The 22,079-nt window shown below is 49.8% G+C and overlaps 1 protein-coding gene across 1 annotated transcript in view; it reads left to right on the top strand.

The window, feature by feature from the left end:
- ARK2C (arkadia (RNF111) C-terminal like ring finger ubiquitin ligase 2C) overlaps positions 1 to 22,079 on the top strand; it is a gene marked incomplete at its 3' end in the record, with an annotated part of 97,713 nt that overhangs the window by 59,942 nt on the left and 15,692 nt on the right. The window lies entirely within an intron of this gene.

The following is a 22,079-nucleotide window of genomic DNA, read 5'->3' as shown; positions in this document are numbered from 1 at the left end:
AGGTGCAGAGCTGCCCTTGCCCGCCATCTCTTGGCCCACCTCCCCTCCAGCCAGAGCCAGACCGATCTGCTTGGCATCAGCTTGGTACTGCACCTAGACGGCAGTGGGAGCAGGAGATTATCCATGGAGGTTAAGCACTCAGCACACACAGCCACATTCCCAGGTTCCCATCCCAGGTCTCTCCAACCCAAGACCGAGGACCAAGGCTGCAGAAACGCACCTGCAGTCAGACAAGGGTAGGTGTCTTAGGCTGTGCAGTGAGGGACAGCACGCACCATGGGGACCTGTGGGGCAGCTCAGGGAGGTGCTAAAGGAGGGGGACAGATAGAGCTCAGGGGCCAGAGATAGTTAGAGCCTATATAGACTCAGCCAGAGTGTGCAGGCCAGGGGATTGCTGCATGTTATATCTCTAGAACATTCCAGTGCACAAAGAATGATCAGTTTGTCTCTGGTCTTAGTTTGGAACAGATGACTGTGAATGACCCGGTGTCAACAGAGCCTGTGCTTAGATAGTCTGGGATGCAGGGCATGGTTTGCTGCTGCCATTTACCTGTCTTATGAGCCACAGCATTGGCCTTTCTGCGAGCTGTGTCTTTTGTTTCAAGTCGCAGATATCTATTCATTGCCTAACTGTCCACAGGGCCACTTTCTATTTAAAGTTGGCCCACGAACAAGTTACCTGACTTCTCCGCACCTCTATCTCCTCATTGGTCAAGCAGGAACAATAACTGTAACCACACCCTGGAGTTCTGAGGATTAAATGATTTAATATATTTGAAGCACAGAACAGTGCCCAGTACACAGGGAGTGCAATATATGTGTCAGCCATTGTTATAATGATAGGCCTTGACGATCCAGGAAAAGAATGTTGGTCCTCAAAAGCAAACATCATCAGGCCTGGGGATGTGGCTCAGTGGTAGAGCACTTGCCTAGTATGTGTGAGGCCCTGAGTTCAAACCCTAGGACCAGAAAGAAAGACAAAAGAAAGGATAGTCTGCAAGTTTCTTTTCCACTTAGGGCTTAAGGGGAGGAAAGGAGAGCACTGGGATGAACTGTCTTGACCAGGACGTGTCATGGGGAGCAGCCACTATGATGAGGACAATAGCGACAAAGACATGGAAACCCATCACAGAGAAAGTGAACAGACCCACAGGTGGGGGGGGCACGTCCCTCCTGTCCTTGACACTGGTGTGTTTGGTGCATTATAAACTCTGTCTATGCATCATTTCCACAAATGTCCATGCTCAGGAACGTGACCAGAAGGAACCAGCAGTCCCTGGTTCTTTCCCTGTGCTTGGGTAACATTCATAGTCTCCCCATTTATTCATCTCCTGGGCACCAGGCGCTGGCTGTGCAAGGGTGACAGGTGACCAAGATCTTGCTTCCCCGTTGGGGGAAGTGCTGAGACAAGGCTCCTGTGACAAGTCATGGATGGAAAGTGACAAATGTCACAAGACAGGTAACCCGTGTCTGATGGACTCAGCAGCCTAGCAACAGCCCTTGTAGTTTCCATTCCCTGAACACCTGAGAGCTTTGGGAGTTTAATGAAGGGAGGGAGCCCCAGTAGAAAGGAGAAGACAGCTCCGTGGAGACACGGGCGAACCTCACGGAGGGAACTCTAGCTCTGGTCACTTGCTGGCTCCCTAGGGCTGCAGGCAAATGGCTTCAGTTGGATGAGTTTGCCGAGAGATAACTACCCTACAGTAACATCACCTGGAGAACGAGGCAGATTACCCAGGGGCCTCTGCACTTGGCCTTGGTTCACAAGACGGTGTCACGTGACCCCCATGAACAGCTCCCATGCTTCTTGAGTCTGTTTTTCACCCTTGTAGTTGAGAAGGGGTTGCACGGAACCATCTGCATTTTCTTGCCAAGGCTCCTTTACTAATGATGGATTCACTTGAACGCACATTTGGTTAGTTCCCACTCTGTGCTAGCAGTGACCAAGCCAGCTGAGGTTCTGCTTCGTGGAATTGGCACTGTCTGGCCTGGTTAGTTTTGAGTAACCCCCTCTCCCCGCCATGGGACCCCTGCACCCTAGTGGAAGTTCTCCTACCACATCCTTTAAAATCTAAAGGAGGGGCATTTGGATCTTAGCGAGGGACCTTGAAAAAGTCTTCACATTCCAAGAGTGTTGGGCTTTTATGGCGGTACCGCAGGCATGGGTCATATTTGGGGGAGTTCACTGAATGCAGACAAAAAGGGGAACCAAGGAAACTAGATTCGGTTAAGGAGCTGGAGCCGCAGGAATTAGGGCCCAGAGCTGGGCCGTGTCTTTACACCCCTTGGGCTCTCTCTCCTGGACCCTTGGGTGCCGAGTGGGAGCAGGCGGGGCTGGGCACCATGTTGCCTGGCTCCCTGGGGTGGCATCGATGATCTAGGCTCCCTGGGCTAAAAGCCTCCTGTCAGCAGAGTAATTGGATCTGACTTGCAGCAGGCAGGGAGCAGAGGTATTCAAGTCAGCTGGGGCTATTTTTAAACGCCCTCTCTCCCCGAGTGCAGAGCTCAGCTCAGCAGGAGAGAAGGCTCATCTTGGAGCCTTGGGAATCAAACACAGCCCCTCTGCCCCCCAGCGGAAGTCCTCCCACCCCATCCTTCAGAATCAGATCTGGACTTGGGCAACTGCCCGCAAATGCTGTCAAGACCACATGTCTGGGTTTGGGGGAAGGTGGACTCCCAGGGCCACAGGGTTAGGGGACGTATTCTGATTTTGGCTTGCTGCCCAGCTGGCCGGAGGCAAGCCTATAGAGCTTGGTTGCCTGGCAGTCCCAGAGGCTCACCCCTAAGCCTGCAGGCAAGCATGTCCCTGTCTGTCTGCCTCTGTCTTTGGCTCCTGGTAGCAGCTCACCGCAGCCTGTCAGGCTCTGAAGACAGAGCAGAGAGCAGCCACCTTCCTGTCACACTTCCTGCTGGGAGCTGAGGCCCACCCCGCATGCTGCCCAGGAGGCACGCTGCCCAGGAGGTGGAGAGGGCTGGGGAGGCCGATGCTCTGCCAGGCTGCTGCTGAAGCTGCCTGGTTAGTCTGTTTCTTCTCATTTGTTCTTCCTTGCCCCGCTTTCACCCCAGTTTCTGGCTTGTTCCCTTCCCAGGGGTTCAGGCCAGACAGGAAGGGTGATTTCTGGGGCTCATCACTGTCCCCCCTTCCCTCTGTTGGAGAAGGACAGGCCACCTCATGCAGGCACCATCACAGAGTGGAGGAGCCAGCACAGTGCGGCTACCTCCATGCTCCCCGCGCAGCAGCTGGTAGGTGATAGAGGCCCAAGCGGGCCTACGCCAGGGTCATGGGCAGGCCTCCCATCTCTCTGACCATGCCCTTCAAGTTTCCTGAGGTCTTAGGGTGCCAAGAATGAAGGGTGCTTTGACCTTAACACAGACCCCCCTGTGGGAAGCTGGGTGTATTCTGGGAGTCTTCAGCCTCAATGCAGGAGCCCGGCTCTGCTCAGGCCTGTGGCTTTGGGTAATAGACCTTGAACTCAGTTTTCAGAATTGCTTGGCTAAATCATTATAAGCTGCAAACTCTGCCAAGACATAAGCCGGTTGCCCGGCCATGTCCAAGGGGACTGGTTCTCAAGTCTTATAAAGAGCCCCAAGCAAGCCAGCCTTATCTGGAGTGGACCAAGTGGTATCTTCCCAGGGGCCCTGAGAAGTCACTCCCCGTAATCCATCCGCTCTACCCTGTCATGCCTGCCGAGCCCTGCTCTTCTGCTTCCTCGTCAGCTCTGAGTGGCCAGGCACTGCCTGGCTTTGGAATCTTTGAGGCCTTTAGAGCAGATCCCCAAATCCACCTCGGTCTGTTTTATTGGCCCTGAGGCCTGGATATGTGGCGTGCAGTGTTTACTTTCTTTTAGTCTCAGTTCATTCATCTCTTAACTAGGGTGAGAAAGAAGGGGAGCTGAAATTTGGGGAGAGGAGTGGGAGACAGTTGTGGGAGCCCTGGGCAGTGGGGCCGGGGGTGGGTAAGGGCAGAGAGGACCACCTTTTCCATTTGCTTTCTAAAAATTCATAGACTTTAAAAACTTCTCACTGTATTTTATTTATTTATGTATTTATTATTATTTTTTTGGTGGTACTGGGGTTCCTGGAAGCCCTTCTACCTCCGGGCTACATTCCCAGACCTATTTTTACATTTTATATTTGGAAACAGGGTCTCCTAAGCCACCGCGCATGGCTGGCTTCGAACCTGCGCGATCCTCCTGTCTCTGCCTCCCAAGCGCGGGGATTACAAGCGTGCGTCACCACGCCCGGCTCTCACTGTATTTTAAAAACTCCAGAATAGCTAGGTGTGGTGGCGCACACCTGTAATCCCAGTACTTGGGAGGCTGAGACAGGAGGATCGCAGGTTCTAGACCAGCCTCAGCAACTGAGGCCCTCAACAAGTCAGTGAAACTCTGTTTCAAAAGTAAAAAATAAAATAGGTCTGGGGGTGTAGCTCAGAGGTAGAATGCCCCTGGGTTCAATCAGTAGCCTCCTCAAATAAAAAGAAAAAAATATGCAATACTACCTAATATATGCACATAGTATAAAATTTATATAGTACAAAAAGATGTAATCCCTGCGCTTGGGAGGCTGAGACAGGAGGATAGCGCAGGTTCGAAGCCAGCCTCAGCTACTTAGTGAGGTTCTCAGCAACTTAGTGAGACCCTGTTTCCAAATAAGATATAAAAATAGGTCTGGGAGTATAGCTTGGAGGTAGAAAGCCTCTGGATTCCACCCCCAGTACCACCAGAAAACAAAAACAAAACAAAACAAAAAAAGATGCATGGGTAGATATATGGATAGACAGACCCAGCTGCCAACGTCTTCTCTTTGAGGACCCACTGCCATCAGATCTAATGGATCCTTCTAGAAATCCCCTGCATCCTTGCTTTCGCCACACACACTGTAATCCAAACGACACAACTTAGTTTAAAATAGTGAAGCATTCTCAGGTTCTTCTCTTACGAATGTGTGTGGTGGCATCTCTAACACCAAGCCTCATTTCTGTGAGTCACTTTACAGTTCTTAGAGCGCTGTGCCCCAGCACACATCATCTGAATCCAAGGAGTCCCAGAGGTAGATATGGCAACATCCTTTATGTGGGTTTTGTACTCAGGGAGCTGAGGCCCAGAGAGGCTGAACTGCCTGCCTGAGCTCACACAGCAGTAAGACTGGACTTGAAAGCAGCTTGCCTGACTTCCTAGGCAGATGGATCCTACTGCTTCCTTGAGGGGAAATACTTCCCTCCTCCTCTACTGTGTTGGCACAGAGCAATTATTTAATAAAAAATAAGTGGCCTGGCAAAGTAGGATTCTGTCAACACTGCTAGCAGGCAGGCCTGGCTAATCCCAGCAGGTCATGGGGCAGGTAGATACTCAGATCACAGCTGTCCTCTAAGTGCACACACATACACACATGTACACATGCACATACATACACATTTACATGTATACACATGCATCTATGCATGCATACACATATTTCATACATACACCACACACTAGCACATGAATACACATTTACATGCTCACATGCGTACATATACATATATCTCAAACATGCACACACATACTCACACCTCACACACATGCACACACCCAGAAGGGCGAACATAGCCAGTGGAATCCTGACCTCTGGCGCTTCCCAGTAGGGATGAGGGGAGAGGGCGTTAGGATGAGCTGAATGAAAGGCCACACTGAGGACCATGTTGCGCCCAGTAAATGGCTTCATTTTGTGCCTCAACATTGCAGATAGTAAGCATGACCCCAGGGCTCCAGAAGAACATGGAGAATCAGGGCCTCATCCAAGGCCTGCTGGCCCTTTATTGTCTGTTTATGGGCACCCCACTAACCTTGAGTGGCATCTGGAACCCACATCCAGAAGACGGGCAGGGAAGGGAGCAGAAGCCGAATCAGCCTTGCGGGCAGCATCTGTGCCAAGGCCTGGGAGAGGCCCTTCCTGGTGAGTGGGTGACCTGGGCCAGTTTGACTGATGCCTGTTAAAACATGCCACCATGACCTTACCAGAGACTGGCTTTGGGAGCGCCCACCCCAGTGTGTGCCTGACCCTCTATTGAGAACACATTTTGATGAAAGACAGGCTCAAAATCAGAAAAACAATCTTCAAAGTCCCCAACCTGGGCCACACACTATTAGACAAATCTTTCTAACCTTCTGGAGCTCAGTTTCTTCATCTCTAAAATGAGGATAATCTCCATAGCTCAGTGCATGAAATAGTTGTGGGGTGGAGTTGGAAACGCTGTGTTAAGAGGTGGAGCGGTCCACTGCCCTTACTCGGGGCATCGTGGAGGGACTGAGCAGAGCTCATAAGGAAGCTGGAGCACTAGGTGGGAGGACGAATGAGCAGGGAGGCAGGAAACAGTGCCGGAGTCTTGGAAATGGAAACCAGCTCTGGATGGAAGGGTTCGGACAGCCGGTGCTGCACCAGCCTCTGGGCACCGGCACCTTTCGACTTTGCTGCTGGCATTTCCACTGCTAATTACCATGCCAGTGGGGGTAGAGAGGAAGAAAAACTCCAAACAATTGATTTGTCTATTCGCCAGCACATCTGGGAGAGGGCTGGGTGTGGGAGGTCAAAACTGAAGCTAAAAATCACGGCTTCAGTTCTCAAGGAAACACATGGATCTGTGGGATTCAATTCTCGGCTACGACCACTGATGAAACACCTATGAAGTAAAGCATTACTCACCCACACACTCTTGAGGGAGCAGTGGACGGGAGAGGGGCACATGGAGCTCAGTCGTCCTTGTCAGAAGGGTGACACGGGGACCTGATTCCCAATTAGGGAACCAATGAATAATGAATAAGCCATTCACCAATCCATCCACCCTCCACCCGTCCATCATCCATCCATCCATCATCCATCCATCCATGAATCCAGTTTTCCTTCCTTCCTTCCATCTGTCTATCCATCTACTTACCATCTGTCCATCCAGCATTCACTGAGTTACATCCAGCCCTGTCCTGAGGGTGTTCTGGGTGTCACCGGGAGCAAAGACAAGGATTTTGCTCTCTAAGCATTTAGACTTAACATTCAAACAAATTAGACTGTAACACAAAACTGAGCCTCCACCTCCCTAAACGGCAGCATTAGCCATAGCAGCTAGCTCTTTCTATGTGATGGCCACTCCAAAACGTGGCTCTGAAACAACCATCACTTACTCCGCTCCCAATTCTGTGGGCTGGTCCCTTGGGTTAGGCTCAGCCGAGAAGCCCTTGGGTCTCATCTGGACTCACTTGTATGTCTGTGGTCAGTCTCTCTTCTTCAGGTGGTCTCTCTCATCCTCTGCCAGGTCAGCCTGGCTTGTGCTTCTGGTGGAGCAGGGGCCTGGGAGACAGTGGGGCCTGGGAGGCTTCTGGACACCTCGGCTCAGGGCCAGCAGGGTGGCACTTGTGGTACATTCTGTTGGCCAAAGTCAAAGTCAATCTCATGGCCACACCCAGGTTGGGGCCAGGGGAGGCCTAGACCCCGGCTTTTTTTTGGGGGGGGGTGCGGGTCTGGGGATGGAACCCAGGGGGTATTCGACCTCCGAGCTACAGTCCTTGCCCTATTTTTTATTCTTTATTGTGAAACTGGGTCTCACTGAATTGCAGAGGGCCTCACTAAGTAGCTGAGGCTGTCCGCGAACCGCGATCCTCTGGTCTCAGCCTCCGAATGCTGGGATTACAAGCGTGCGCCACCACGCCCGGCTTAGACCCGGCTCTTGATGGGAGGGTGCGCTGGGTGTGCACAACGGGGGTTGTGGAGGTGGGCTGCCATTTCTGCAAACTATCAACTACCCCAATTTTTCTAGTTGCTCAAGACAAAGGATATGGAGACCTCTTTATCTTCTTTAATTTATGCTTCACCACCAATCCACAAGCAAAACTGGTCACCTCCACCACTGAAATGAAAGACATCTTGGATGTGACCATTCCTTCTCTCTCCCCAGCATTACCACCCTGGTGGAAGAAGCTTTTATCTCTTGCCTGATTGCTGCTTTTTTTCTTTGTGCTTTGCAGCCTATTCTAAACTCAGCAGCCAGAGAGTCAGATCCTATCACTTTTCTGTTCCCAGTTTCACTCAGAGGAAGGGTCAACAGCTACATTGACCACAAGTTCCTGTGGGATCTGTCTCCCTATTGCCAAATTCTGTCTTACCTGAACTCCTAACACACAATCCTCTTGTCTTCAGAATGCCAGGCTTGCTCTGACCACAGGGCCTTTTGGATGTGAAGTCCGTCTGCTTTGGAAACCACTTTGCCTAGATATCTTCCTGCTTGGTTCTTCACCTCCTTTAGCTCTTTATGTAAAAATTACCTTGAGTGAAGGCTTTCCTGGCCATCTGATTTGCAGTGGAACGATTCCTGGCCTTTCCTGCATTAGTATTCTCCAAAGCTCTATCATCGCCACCACCATCATCATCATCAATAAACAACACATTTTATAATATATATCTACTTATTGTCCAGACCAGTGTAGTCTGATAAAAGTATTAAGTAAAATACATGTAATTAAATTTTTTCTATCAGACACATTAAAAAAGTAAAGAGAAGCCAGGTGTGGTGGCAGATGCTTATAATCTCAGTACTTAGGAGGCTGAGGCAGGAGGATCACAGGTTCAAGGACAGCCTCAGCAAGTCAAAGGTTGAGACTTATCAATCTAGGGAGACTCTGTTTCAAAATAAAAATAAGACTGGGAGTGTAGCTCAGTGGGAGAATGTAGAATGCCCCCGAGTTCAATCCCCAGTGCCCCCCCCCCAAAAAATTAGAGAAACTTGTGAAATGTATTTTAATAATATACATTACTTAATTCATCAAAAATCTAATTTTGAGTTTTTAAAAAACATTACTTTGTTTACGTGCGGTGGTGCATGCCTATAATCCCAGTACTTGGAAAGCTGAAATAGGATGATTGAAGGTTTGAGGCCAGCCTCATCAACTTAACAAGACCCTGTTTTAAAGTAGAAATTTAAAAAAGGGCTAAAAATGTAGCTCAGAGGTAGGATGTTCCTGGGTTTGAGTCCCCGTACCACAGGAAAAAAAAAAACAAAAAAAACAAACAAACAAAAACCAAAACTATTAGTGTATACTAACTCGCTGCAGTCTGGTGACACTCAGCACTGGCAGCACTCAGCAACTTTGACCAGGCAGGTTGCACACATGGCACCTCCCTGGGCAGTGCAGAGCTAGACCACCATTCCGCCAGGGCCAGGGTTTTGACTGTTTATTCGTAGCTGCATCCCGGCACCTGAACTGTGTACACCTGGGCCATAGTGGGCATGCAGTAAATATTTGATGAGTGAACAGTCAAGTTATGAATCAAATGCAGTTACGCAGCAAGATAGGTTGAGGCCCAGAAAGAGCCGCTTCTCTTCCTGGCTGGGCTCAATCCCCCGCCGCTGGGGCAGAACCGAGAAGGGATCGGCGTAGTCTTTCTCGCTCAGCCTCCTCGCCTGCTTCTGCACCTCTGTGGTTTTCCATCCCCTCTCCATGAACGCCTCATGAGCTCCTCTGCTCCAAACATTAGGGATTTATCGTGCAGCCTCGTTTTGTACATCTGTGCTCCGGAAGTAGAAGAGTTGGTTTCGGCTCCACTGGGAACTTTATTCCTACACCCTTGCTCTCTCTGCCGTCACTGGGTTCACCCTGGAAGTAGGACGCCAGCCAGGGTGCCTCTGTTGACAGATTGCCTTTGGGTGGTGTTCTGGTTTGGAAGTAAAATATCCCTCAGACCTCATGCCCCAAAGGTAGCCATGCTGGGGCGGGTTGAACCTCTGGGGGTGTGGCTTCTGATAGTGGGGCGTGGCTGGAGGTGGGTACCTGGGGGTGTGGTCTCTGATGGTGGGGCGTGGCTAGAGGTGGCCCCTTGGAGTGTGGCCTCTGACAGTGGAGTGTGGCTGGAGGTGGCCCCTGGGGGGTGTGGGCTTTGACAGCAGAGCATGGTTGGAGGTGGGCCCCTGGGGGTATGGCCTCTGATGGTGGGGCCTGCTGGAGGTGGCTGCTGGGAGTGTGGCCTCTGTTGGCGGGGCGTGGCTGGAGGTGGGCCCCCTGGGGGTGTGGCCTCTAATGGTGGGGCGTGGCTGGAAATGGGCGCCTGAGGGTGTGGTCTCTGACAGCGGGGTGGGGCTGGAGGTGGGCCCCTGGGGGCGTGGCCTCTGATGGTGGGGCATGGCTAGAGGTGGCCCCTGAAGGTGGGGCGTGACTGGAGGTGGGCCCCTGGGGGTGTGGCCTCTGACAGCAGGGAGGGACTGGAGGTGGGCCCCTGGGAGTGTGTTCTTGGGAACTATATATATTCCTTCCTACCTCCCCTGGATCTCTGCTTCCCACCATCATGCCCTGAGGACCTATATCCCTGGCTCCTGCTTGGCAGCTGATGTAAATGGAATACACAGACACACACAGACACACACACACACACACACACACACACACACACACACACACTGAAATCTCAAGACCCGGATCCCAGTGTGAGGATGCAGCCTGAAACAGGTGGCCTGTCGCTGGTACCTTGGCTCCTCTCCCCGGCCTGCCCATTTCACAACAAATTGCGCAGGGGCTTGGCTGGGAGAGCAAGGCCAGGGGAGGAGCAGGTGCTCTCAGATCAAGAGAGGGGGGCTCTGGGCGGCTTGTCTGCAGCCAGCCTGGGCCCCAGGCAGGGGTGAGACAGGTGCCCATGCCACGGGCACTTTCACAGGTGGTGCTTTGCTACGTCCACTCTGCCATGTGGGCAGCTGAGACCTGCATGCTTATTTAGCAGATCAGGAAGTTGAGCCCAGAGATAGGGAGCCCTGTGCTCCACCCACTCTCCTGAGGTCTCTCCAGGTGTCCTCTATGGGAGCAGGCAGGGTCCTGCCCTCAGAGGCCTCTCACTCCAGCTGGGGTGACCTGGCCTGAGAGATGCTGGCCTGAAATGTGATCAGAAGTCTAGGCGATGAACAGAGGGGCTGAGAGCACAGCTGGACCAGGCCTGCCTGCGGCTGACAGGGTGGGGTAAGGCAGGGACAGTCACTGGAGCCACAGGTCTCTCTAGGTGACCTTGGCTGTGTCGCACCTGGCTACGCCTTTCTGAGAATCCTCCCCTTCCCTCCTCTCTCTTCTCTCCCTTTTCTGCCTGTTCTTTTTTTTTTTTTTTTTTTTTTTTTACAATTCTTCTCCCCATATATTTCCATCTGTGTTCTCTCTCACTTCTGTCTCTCTCTCTCTCTTTCTCTCTCTCTCTCTCTCTCTCTCTCTCTCTCTCTCACACACACACACACACACACACACACACACACACACACACACCTGGAGGGCTAGACAGGGTACCCAGGAGCAGTTGGGGATCTGATGCAACTAATGCTGAATCCCTCAGAAAGCAAGTAGAGATCCCACCACTGATATGAGCCAATTTCAGTGTCCTGGGGAGCCAGGAGCCTCCAGAGTCTGAAATACCACCATTAGAACGCATCCCAAGATCTCCTTAAAATGGGTCTGCTGCTGAGATAAGCCATGGTCCAAACTCCTCTTCTCCACCCTTTCCTGTCCCCATACTTCTTCTGTGTGAGTAGCCCTGGAGACCAGACTCGGGCAGAGCAGGGGACATGTCAGAATTCTCCAGCAGTGAAGCTGAGGAACAGGGCTCTCTGTCCTTTCTTTTGTTTTCTCTCTCTCTCTCTGTTTTTGTGGTACTAGGGATTGAAACCAGGGACATTCTACTTCTAAGCTTCACCCCCAGCTCTATTTAATTAATTAATTTGTTTGCAGTACTGGGGATGAAACCCAGGGGCATGCAGAAAGTTGTGGGGGCTTGCGAAGGGGGGGGGTGCTAAATTTTTTTTATTGGTGCATTATAGTCACACATTTTAATTGAGTACAAGATGGTAGAGGCATACACGCACACATCACTCATTTAGCTCTTCCCCAGTGGAAGTGCTTTAAAAAGTGTTTTTGTCTTATTTAAGTATACAATATTTGTCCAGGCGTGGTGGGGCACATTTGTAATCAGCATTCGGGAGGCTGAGACGGGAGGGTCTGGGTTCACAGACAGCTTCAGCTTCCTTGTGAGGCCCTCTGCAACTTAGTGAGACCCTATTTCAAAATAAAGAATAAAAATAGGGCTGGGGGTGTAGTCTGGAGGTCGAATACCCCCTGGGTTCCATTCTTAGTACCATAAAAAAAATACAATATTGGAGAATCTCTGAACTCTTGGCCTAAGGATATGCACAAGGTTTACAGCTGACCAGTGTGCCATGGTGCAGGCCTTCTGTTCTCAGCCGGGAGTGGCAGCAGGAGGGCTTCTGTTCTGGTACTGACATTGCTTCTTCTGGGTTAATTGACTGGGCTGGACTCTCCCACTTCATGTTGGACTTGCAGTTGGCCCCTGTGCTCATCCGCAGTGGATTTGTGTGTAGCTGTTTTAGCTACCTTCGCTCCTCTGCTCCCACACAAAAACACTCAGGACCCAGATGCTGGGAGGCAGCAGCTTGCACCCTACTGAGGGTTTTAGCAAGACGATGCTTCCCATGTGCTCAGGCATTCATTACGACCCACCCATCCATACTGTGTGTTGGTGTCTGTGCCAGGCAGCAGGGATAGACGTGAATGAGGTAGACCCAGGTCCTGTTCTCATGGAACGCACCACCTTCTGACCACAGAAGCCTTTCACAAAATCCCTGTTCTGTCAGTGGCAGGAACATTTGCAGAAGCCTGGTTGGCTTGAGATGGGGAAAGAGCATCGTCTGGGATGGAAGGGAGACTGTCCCATCACCCGCAGGTGTTCTCTTCTGAGTGCATCCTGTCTCTGACCAACCACACTGCAGCGCTCCCTTCCCATATTCCTGGTCCATCGGACCACTGGAGCCACACACCAGCCCTTGCTCCTGGCTGGAAGTTTGCTGTTTAATTATCTCAAAACCATGGGCAAGTAAGCTTTCTTAGGATGCAAAGTCCCCTCCCTTCAGTGTTTTGAGAGCCAGAATTCTATTCCTTGGAAGAAGCTGAGTTTTTCATCAGAGATCAAAGACTGGCCCTGGGGAAGCATCACAAAGCTGCTCTGGGCTGTCAAGTTCTCCTTTGGGCATATCGCTTCCTGCCTAGGCCCGGTGTCCTCCATTGGACAGGGAACCAAGTGTGGAGAGGGAGGAAGGCAGACAGCTGGGAGCCCACGGGACGAGCCACAAAATGGGCCTCTTGGGACTGATCAGATTAGAACAAAAGAGGTTAAACTGAACTAACTGGAGGAGGCGAAGAAACCAGAAGAATGGGCTAGGAAGTTGGATTCTGGGAAGATGGTCCACTTCCATTTTCTCCATCTCTGATTTGTCTGGTTTATAGTCAAGTATTAGCTCAGGAAATATATCCTGGATTCCCAGGCCTGCCATACACAACTCCCCACAGTTTGCCCTTTCCCCCCTTTCCTGTGGTACCTCCCCAAGCATCTCCTCCTGAATGAATCACAAAGGATGCCTTCACTAGTCCCCTGGAGTGTGAATGTCCCCTGGGCTGCAGAATTCATCATGTGCCCAAGAGACTTAGGAAACCGAATTCTGAGCTGTGCCCCATGGAGTACAGAGGAGGCTCCTTGGACATTGGTCCAGGAGACTGTGAAGCCTGTCTTTGACATCGGCCTCAGGGCTGTGTTTTCCTCCTTGGACCCTGTTTTCCAGGCTTGGACCCTGAGGACCCTGGGCCGCCAGCTCCTTCCTCGCTTCCCCCAGCACTGTGGTCCTCACAGATGGTGGCAGAGCAGGTGGCAATATTAATGGTGACCCAGTCCACCATGTGCAAAAGGAGGAAATTGGCAGTAGATGCTGCAGAGAGTTTGCATGGCCTCGTAGGGGGCCTAGAAGGGCATTTGTGCCCCTCTGCTGGGCCTCTGTGTAGGCATCAGCAATGAGGAGTTCCGGGAGACAAAGCACCGTCTCAGAAATTCTTCCTTATGTGGATTCAAATCTGCCTACCAGAAGAGTTTTATCCTGTCCACTGTGGCTGTGATCTGACCAAGGACCTCCTCCCTGCTCTCACCCAGATTCTACCAATACTTCCTCACACCAGATGATTCAAAGTCCCCCCAAACCCCATTCTCCACCATCAGAGTCCAGTTCATCAAAGGCCCTCTTAACACAAGATGCCTCAAATTGGTTCCAATAATATCCCAGCAGTTTCTGCCATCTTTTTTATTTTTTATATTTGGTAATAAGGATTGAGCCTAGGGGCATTCTGCCTCAGACCTATACTCCCGGCCCTTTTTATTTTTTATTTTTCTTTTGAAACAGGATCTGGCTAGATTGCTAAGAGTCTTGCTATATTGCTGAGATTAGCCTCGAACCTTTGATCTTCCTGTCTCAGCCTCCCAAGTACTGGGATTACAGGCCTGAGCCACCATGCCCGCCTCTACTGTCCTTTTAATGGAGGGGTCCCTGTGTGAAGCAAGGCCTGAAGCCATCTATGTAGGTATTTCCAGAGCACCTGTAAGTTGCTCTCTTGTTAGAGAGGCCCTACCTTGGATGCTCTCAGTCTCCTCCTTGGCCTCAGGCCACAGAGGGGGCCTGGGGCTGTTGGTCGAGGTGGATGGGGCTGTAACTATGCAGTCTCATCCCACAGCCATTTCTCGGTATCTCCACTCTTAGATCCCAAACCATTTCTGGTCTACTGGCTGTGGGACCCTGGGGTGGCCCTAGCTTTCAGTCCATCAGTGTCTTCCTGTGCTTTCAGCATGGCTTCCGCATGCTCAGATGAGAGAGACTTGGTCAGAAGACATTGAGGGCCCTGCCCGCAGGTGCACAGGACTAGGCATTGCTGTGTGGAGGAAACTCAGGCCCAGAAGTGTCCGCTGTGACTGCCAGGGGAGGCACCCTGTCCTCTCAGACAGAGCCTGATGCCAGAGACCTCTCCTGCCTTGGCAGTCTTCTCTGGGTGAAGCCTTCCTCACCACCTCTTGTGGGAAGACAAAGACTGGTTTTCTTGGCTGCTTGTGGGCTTTTCAAAAAGGAACAAATCCTCAGCCCTTGAGCTGAAGCCATTGCTCCCCTCCCTGTGGCTGCGGCCTGTTCTCCTTGACCACCTGGCTGCCTCTAGGGAGGGGTCTCCTCGGCCCTCCTCCCTCTGACCCTGCTACGGTTCCTGCCTCCAGCACAACCTCCTTACTCTGTCTCTGCGCTGAGAGGGAGTGACGCAGCTCAGTGAGCTGAGGGAAGCCAGATACCCTGAGAACTGGCCTGGGAGGAGGGGACGGCTGCTGGCTTCTCTGAAGGTCCTGCATGTCTGGACTTCCCTGAAGGCCCTGCATGTCTGGTCCCATGTCCTGCCCCCTAGAGGAGTGTGGGATGTGTGAGCAGGCCTGTGCTGGAGTCACCCACAACCAAAAGATGATTATTACCAAGCCAGCCCCCTGGGCATCAGGATGGGCTGGGCAAGGTGCTAGGTGCCCTGTGTCTTCAGTACCACCTGTTCTGTCCTCCTTCCGCCCTCTCTGCACCTGAGGGGTTAAAGGACCTCTCAGCCCTGATCTTGAAGGTGAAGAGCCACTTTCCAACAGAGTCGAATAAATGCTGCTGCTGCTGCTGTGTGTGTGTGTGTGTGTGTGTGTGTGTGTGTGTGTGTGTGTGTGTTTGTGCATGCATTCATTCAGAAGTGGACCTTCTCAGGAGAAGCCTCTCTGGTCTCTTCACCGCTGCCTCCTCCACCATCTCTGGCGCCCTGAGGGCCTAGCCTGGCTCCTCTCTGCTCCTGTGTCCCCACTTTGCCCAACTCCACTGACCTCATCCTCAGCCCGGAGGAGGCCCCAGACAGCACCCAGGGCATCCTTTGGGTGTCCTGGCCCAGTTCTGCACCATCCTCCTCCTAAGAACAAAATACCATAAGTTGGGTCTCAGAACAATGGGCATCTGTTGTTCATAGTTCCGGAGGCTGGAATTCCAAGATGGCGCCAGCAGGTGAGGTGTCTGGCGAGGACCTTCTTCCTCACAGATGGTGTCTTCCACCAGTGTTCTCACATGGTGGAATGGGCCAGCCAGCAATCTGGGTCTGTTATGAGAACATTAACACCTTTCATGAGAGTTAATTACCTCCCAAATGCCCCACTCTTACTACGAACCACATTGGGAGATGGGAACTCGACGTGGATTTGATGGGGGGACAGACGTTCAGACCATGGCACCCCACTGGTACCTCTGTCGTGCTTCCTGGAGCCCCATGTTCTGCCCACGTCTCCTCAACTCAGCCATCAGGAGACACCTAGGTTCAGCTCTCCGATCTCTTTCCAGATGGGTGTCCCAGCACACCAAGGAGTCTTTTAGACTTGGGACCTGGTCACGGTTACGTCCACCCACCTTTCCCACAGAGATGCATCCTCTGCATCTCGCTTTCTTTTCCCTCCCCCTTGGGGGGAGTGTTTCTTCTGCCCTCTGCTCTGCCCACTCTCCAGCTGTCAGCCTCTTTGGGCTCCTTGCCCACAGGCACGACGAAGCAGCAACCAGCTTGGCAGCATTTGTGGAGCACCTGCCCCCTGTGTGCCAGGTGGGCGTCAGGTGAGCTGCACACCTGTGGGTTTCCCTGGTCTCAGCTGTGCAGGGCCAGACCTGGGCCTTCGCCCTCCATCCTGCACTTGCCTTGCTCAGGTCCAGCGCCCTGGGCAAGTCTCGAGAGGTGATAATCATCAGCATCAATCTCCAGAATCCTAAGACATTTTTCCTTCTGAAACTAATTTGTGTCTTACAATTGATGTGTTTAGTTAATGTAGTGCTTTTGTCATTACTGTTTGTTTCTGGAAGACTCTTCTTTCTCTCTACTCTCTGAAGATGTTATTTAGCTCAAGATGGATCTTTCAATTGATGGCATTTTGGCCCCGGGGAAATATGATAAATGCATAGTGTAATCATGGACATCTGGAGATAATTTTTTAACCTGAAGAAGTGACTCTAATGGGAAGAACTGCAGGTTGTTCTACTAATAGGGGGCACTTGGGGACATCCGTGTTCAGACCTCACTGGTCATTGGCTTGTCATGGATCCAGTTATGCCTCTGAGAGTTACTCCTCTGCGTTTCCAAAACAGAGCAGCTGTTACCTGTTACTGTCATAGAGCCTATGTGATATAGGGCTGAGGACAGTCCCAGGATGGTCTTCTGACTTTAGTACCCTTCCGAGCAAGACAGTGAAGCTGAGAACCACACTGGGGAGTGGAGATGACAGTGGAGGGGTGCAGAGTCCCAGAACAGGAGACAAAGGATTTTTGCAGGTAGAAATTGCCTGAAAGAAACCAGTTGGAGTAGAGCATGCCTGTAATCCCAGTAGTTGGCAGGAGAATGGCAAGTTCAAGGCCAGACTCGGTAACATAGAGAGATCCTGCTTCAAAATAAAAAATAAAAAGGGCTGGGGGTGAAACTCAGTAGTAGAGCATACCTTGGTTCAATCCCTAGCATCTCTTACTCTCTCTTTCTCAGTCTCTCTCTCTCTCTCTCTCTCTCTCTCTCTCTCTTTCTCTCTGTCTGTCTCTCTCTAACACACACACACACACACACACACACACACACACACACACACACACACATTGCATTGCCTAAAATATTATGGGACAGAGAAAAACTTTGTTCACCTTTATCTTGCTGTCCATCCTGGAGAGGGGACTTCTCCATGTGTCAATTGGCGGGCTCAGGCTGCAGTGGAGCAGAAACCTCTATGAGCTGGCAGACTCGACCCTCTGCCTCTGGGCCTCCATAAGCACCTGCAGGCCTCCAGTGCAGAGCAGGCATCCCAGACAGGAGGGAGGCAGCTGCTGCTACTGGCAGCAGGAGATGCTCTAACAAGGCCAGACCTGGAGGACTCTGGCCAGACCTCTGACATGGGACTGTCGTGCCACAGTGTGAAAACCAAAGGGTTCACCTAGGCCGACTTGCTCCTCTCTTTCCCACTCAATTCCACACCAGTTTATCTTCAGCCAGCCTCAGTATCCTGGTCTCTTTGAGGCACTGCTCTCTTCTTGCTCCCTTTAACAAGCAGACAGACACCCAGGTATTTCCTGAGTATCCGTGCCAAGCAGTGTGTGGGGATGCAGAAACAGCGAAGGCATGGAGCTCAGCTGATGGGGGCGGCCAGCATGAAGAGACAGCTCCAGGTGCCCAGTGCGTGGCAGAGGCAGGGCATTCTATGGGGCTGGGAGGGGAGGGTTCCCTGGGGGTGGTGGGGAAGGAGGCATTTGTGGGGGAGCCGGGAGGTAGTGCAGACCTTTAAAGATGGGGAAGGTGCTTGTGAGATGCCAGCAAAGGCCCACAGTGTGATTGTGCAAGGAGGATGGTCTGGTGTGGGGGCCTGGGCCAGGGCTTGGTGGCGTCTATAGAAGGATGGAGTCTTAATATCAGGCAAAGGGGTTTTATTTCACCAGGAAGCTGTGAGGAGGCTGCTCACAGGGCAGAGCAGTTGGGAAACTTGGCTAAGATGTTTTGCCCTGTGTATGGGGCTGGCTTTCCTCTTGAGAGCTGTGCTGTCTCATATGGAAGCCACCAACCACGAAGACTATTGGGCACTTTGGAATGTGGCTAGCCCAAACAGATGCGCTGTAAGAACACACACCAGACTTTAAAGATTTAGTAGGGAGAGAAAGAATGTAAAATATCTCAATCATTTTTCTATTGAACACATGTTAAAAGAACATTTTTGGACCTATTGAGTTATATAACATTATTGAAATTAATTTCACCTCTCTTAACTTTTTTTAAAAGGTGACTACTTGAAAATTTTTAAACACCTATGTTGCTCCCATCATAATTCTATTGGGCAGGGCTTGTTTAGTCATTCCCGTCTCCTGGGTTCATTGTTTCTTTCCTCTGTAGTCACATCTGTCTTCCACTCCTTTGTCCTTCCACAGTTCTTTCTGCTTCTTGCTCTTTATATTGACCCTCTTCTGCTTTTATTGTCAAGAGTGACCGTAGATGGTGAAGTGAGGAGCAGGGGGACCCAGTGCCTGCTCCTTAGGCCACAGTTCTGGATTCATCTGAGCCAGAATTCAAAAGGCAGGGGGCCCTACTTATCTGAAATGTTTGTGGGAATTCAGATTCTAGACAATTCTTTTCTGGCTTACTTGGAGGCAGGTAGAAATCATTTGTTTTTCATTTCTCTTTTGCAAATACGCAGTTTAAAAAAGATCTATTGCTGACGTATATCATATGCAACCTTGAGTAGAACAATATAAGACATGTTTAGTAAGAAAAACTATTGTCTACTCTGCCGTCTGCACCAGAGTCAAACTCAACCCTTCCAATTCTTCTTCAGGTATTTACTTCCTGAAATTCATAAATTACTGATAAATGTCTAACAATTAGACTGCTATTTTTTTCAGTTTCCAACATTGTCTGTATTCTTAATATTATGGAGGAAATGTCCTTTTCTGTTTTCATATTACTTATTATTTTTTATTGTTAATATATGAATAGTTTACTGATGAGCCAAATAGTGCATAAAGATTGCACTTTCTTACACAACTTTTTCTTTTCCTAGAGACACCTATTGACTCGTTAACTATTTTTAAATTGCTTTGCTTTTTTCTTTAAATTTCTTTCCAACTTGGTGTGGTGGCACATGCTTGTAATCCCAGCATGCAGGAGGCTGAGACAGGAGGATCACGGTTCGTGGACAGCCTCAGCTACCTAGTGAGGCTCTCTGAAACTTAGTGAGACCCTGTTTCAAAATAAAGAATAAAAAATAGGGCTGGGGGTGTAGCTCGGAGGTCAAATAATCCTGGATTCCATCCCCAGACCCGTAATAATAATAATAATTAATAATAATAATAATAATTAATAATAATAATAATAATAATAATAATAATTTCTTCCCAAATTCTCTATCAATGTGCACAGTTCTTTCAAATACTATTTTTATGAGGCCATATTTACCAGTGATGCTTTATTTCCATTTCTCTCCCCTCCAGATATGATCTTGGAACACCCAGCACCACGTGGAGCCCCTGTACAGCCGTGTGCGATGGGAGGCCCTATTCTTTGGGGTGCAGACCCCTTCCAATTTCATTGCTCCTGTTTCTTGGTTTGTGTCAGTACCTATTTGAGAAAGGGTGATCAGAAAGTTACTCTTTTTGAGACCTTGAGTGTTTGAAATGACATTATTCCCATCCTTGATTGATGGTTTGGCTAGGCATAGAATTCTAGACTGAATATCACTCCCTCCCCTCCCCCACTCAGTAAGTCGCTCTATCGTTTTTAAGCTGCTAGTGTTGCTCTTGAAAAAAATCTTATGCTATCCAGACTTATGATTCTCTTTGGAAGGTGCTAGAGTCATGTCTCTGCCTCCTTTGTTTGGGCATTTCACAGTGTGATGCCTTGGCGTGGGGTCCTTGCCCTTCCTCATGTGCTGGGCACTCAGAAAGCCTTTTCTATCTAGAAACACAGACCTTCAGTTCTGGGAAATATTTTTTATAGCTATTTTCATGATTTCCTCCCTAGCATCTCCTCCATTCTTCTTCTCTTATGGTAAAATGCCAGAGTCTTCTGACTGACCTCAGCCTGTCATCTTCCGTTTCCTGGGAAATGCCCCCAACTTTAATCTCCAACCCCACTGTTAAACTTTATATTTCACCTCATATATTTTTAATTTCCAAGAATTTTCTTTTTTTTTTATTGCTCCTTTTAAAAGAGCTTCCTGTTGCTTCATGGATCAAACATCCTAATTCTCTGAGGATATTAATTACAGTGTTCTGAAGGTCCCCCCTCCCCCAGGCTTTGTATTATCTGCTCCTTTGGGCTCGTTTTCTTCTCTTTATAAATTTGGTATGTTCTTTTTCTTTTCATTTTATAATTTTTTCTGGAGACTGGTCACTCTCTAGCTGTCTGATCATATCAAAGAGTAGGTCACTGAAAGCTATCCAGAAGTGCTGTGTGATAATGGATTTTTCAATTAATGGGCCTCATTACAGAGTAGACAGTTGGGAGGGAGCCCAGCCATTTTATTCGGGTGTTCCTGATCGGAAGCATCTGTAGGGTTCTTTCTGGGACCAATACTTTTCTTCTCATTCATCACATCGTCTTCCTCTTCATCTTCTTTGATTTGATGATAGTAGGGGTTGAACTCAGTGGGTCTCTACCACCGAGCTACCCCCTGCCCTTTTTTATTTTGAAACAGAGTCTCACTACCTGTGTGTTAGCCTTGAATCTGCAATATTCCTGTCTTAGCCTTCCAAGTACTGCGATTAGAGGTCTACAAAGCCATGCTCCTTGGACCAGTGATTTTCTAGAAAAGTATCCCCCAGTTTCTAGCCCAGGGCATCTGTGGAGCGTGTAGAGAAGGGACATACACCTTGTGATAGAAAGGATTAGGGGGCTCCAAAGCTCCATATACAGAGTTTCACCTAATCCTGTTTTGCATGGTTCTGTGCCCCTGGCCTCTGTTGCTCAGTGTCCTCATTGGGACCTCTCTGGGAGAGGTGGTCACTGCCCTGCATGGGAAATAAAAAGAGCTCTGTGCACGACTGTCCCTTACACATACATACCTGTCACCAGCCTCCTTCTTCTTGGCTCTGTTTCTTCTACCTTCCAAAGTAACCAGTGCCTCCATTTCCTGACCTCAGCCTCACGTGGCAAGATCCATCTGCTTCTTGTTGACCACCTCTTTGGTAGGTGCTTGGTTCCTGATTTCTCATCTCTGCTAATTTCTCCATCTGTTTTCCATCTTCCAAAAAATCTGTTGACATCTCCTTGCTGATGTCACCGTCCTGTTCTCCCTGTCCTCGTCTACTTATCTCCTCCTTATTCTTTGCTCTCATTTTAGTGGAGTTGGGAGCAGACGTGTGCTGAATCTGCTATGCTCAGCAGTAAGTTCTCTGTAAATCTTCCTGCAGTACCAGGACTTCCTTGCTGCATTAAAGGTCCTCTCCAATGCCCATATCTGGACTTTTGCCTAGGGGGCCTTTGTAAGTCTTTACTATCATCAAGTTTAATTTTTTTTAGAAAAGTATTAGAGCCTAAATTAAATGTAGCTTAGGACCAGCTCATACCTGGATATGTTTGCTTTTAAATAATTTATTTTATAATAAATTAATAATTACCTAAAGCCATTATTTTGTGTGATAATCTTCTTTTGAAACTGCACACATAGCAACTTCTGGTTCCTTTCTTTCT

The sequence above is a fragment of the Muscardinus avellanarius genome (assembly GCF_963383645.1).
Source record: "Muscardinus avellanarius genome assembly, chromosome: 17".
Taxonomy (NCBI): Eukaryota; Metazoa; Chordata; class Mammalia; order Rodentia; family Gliridae; genus Muscardinus; species Muscardinus avellanarius.
The sequence above is the reverse complement of the archived record's forward strand: the minus strand, read 5'-3'. Positions and strand labels throughout refer to the sequence as shown.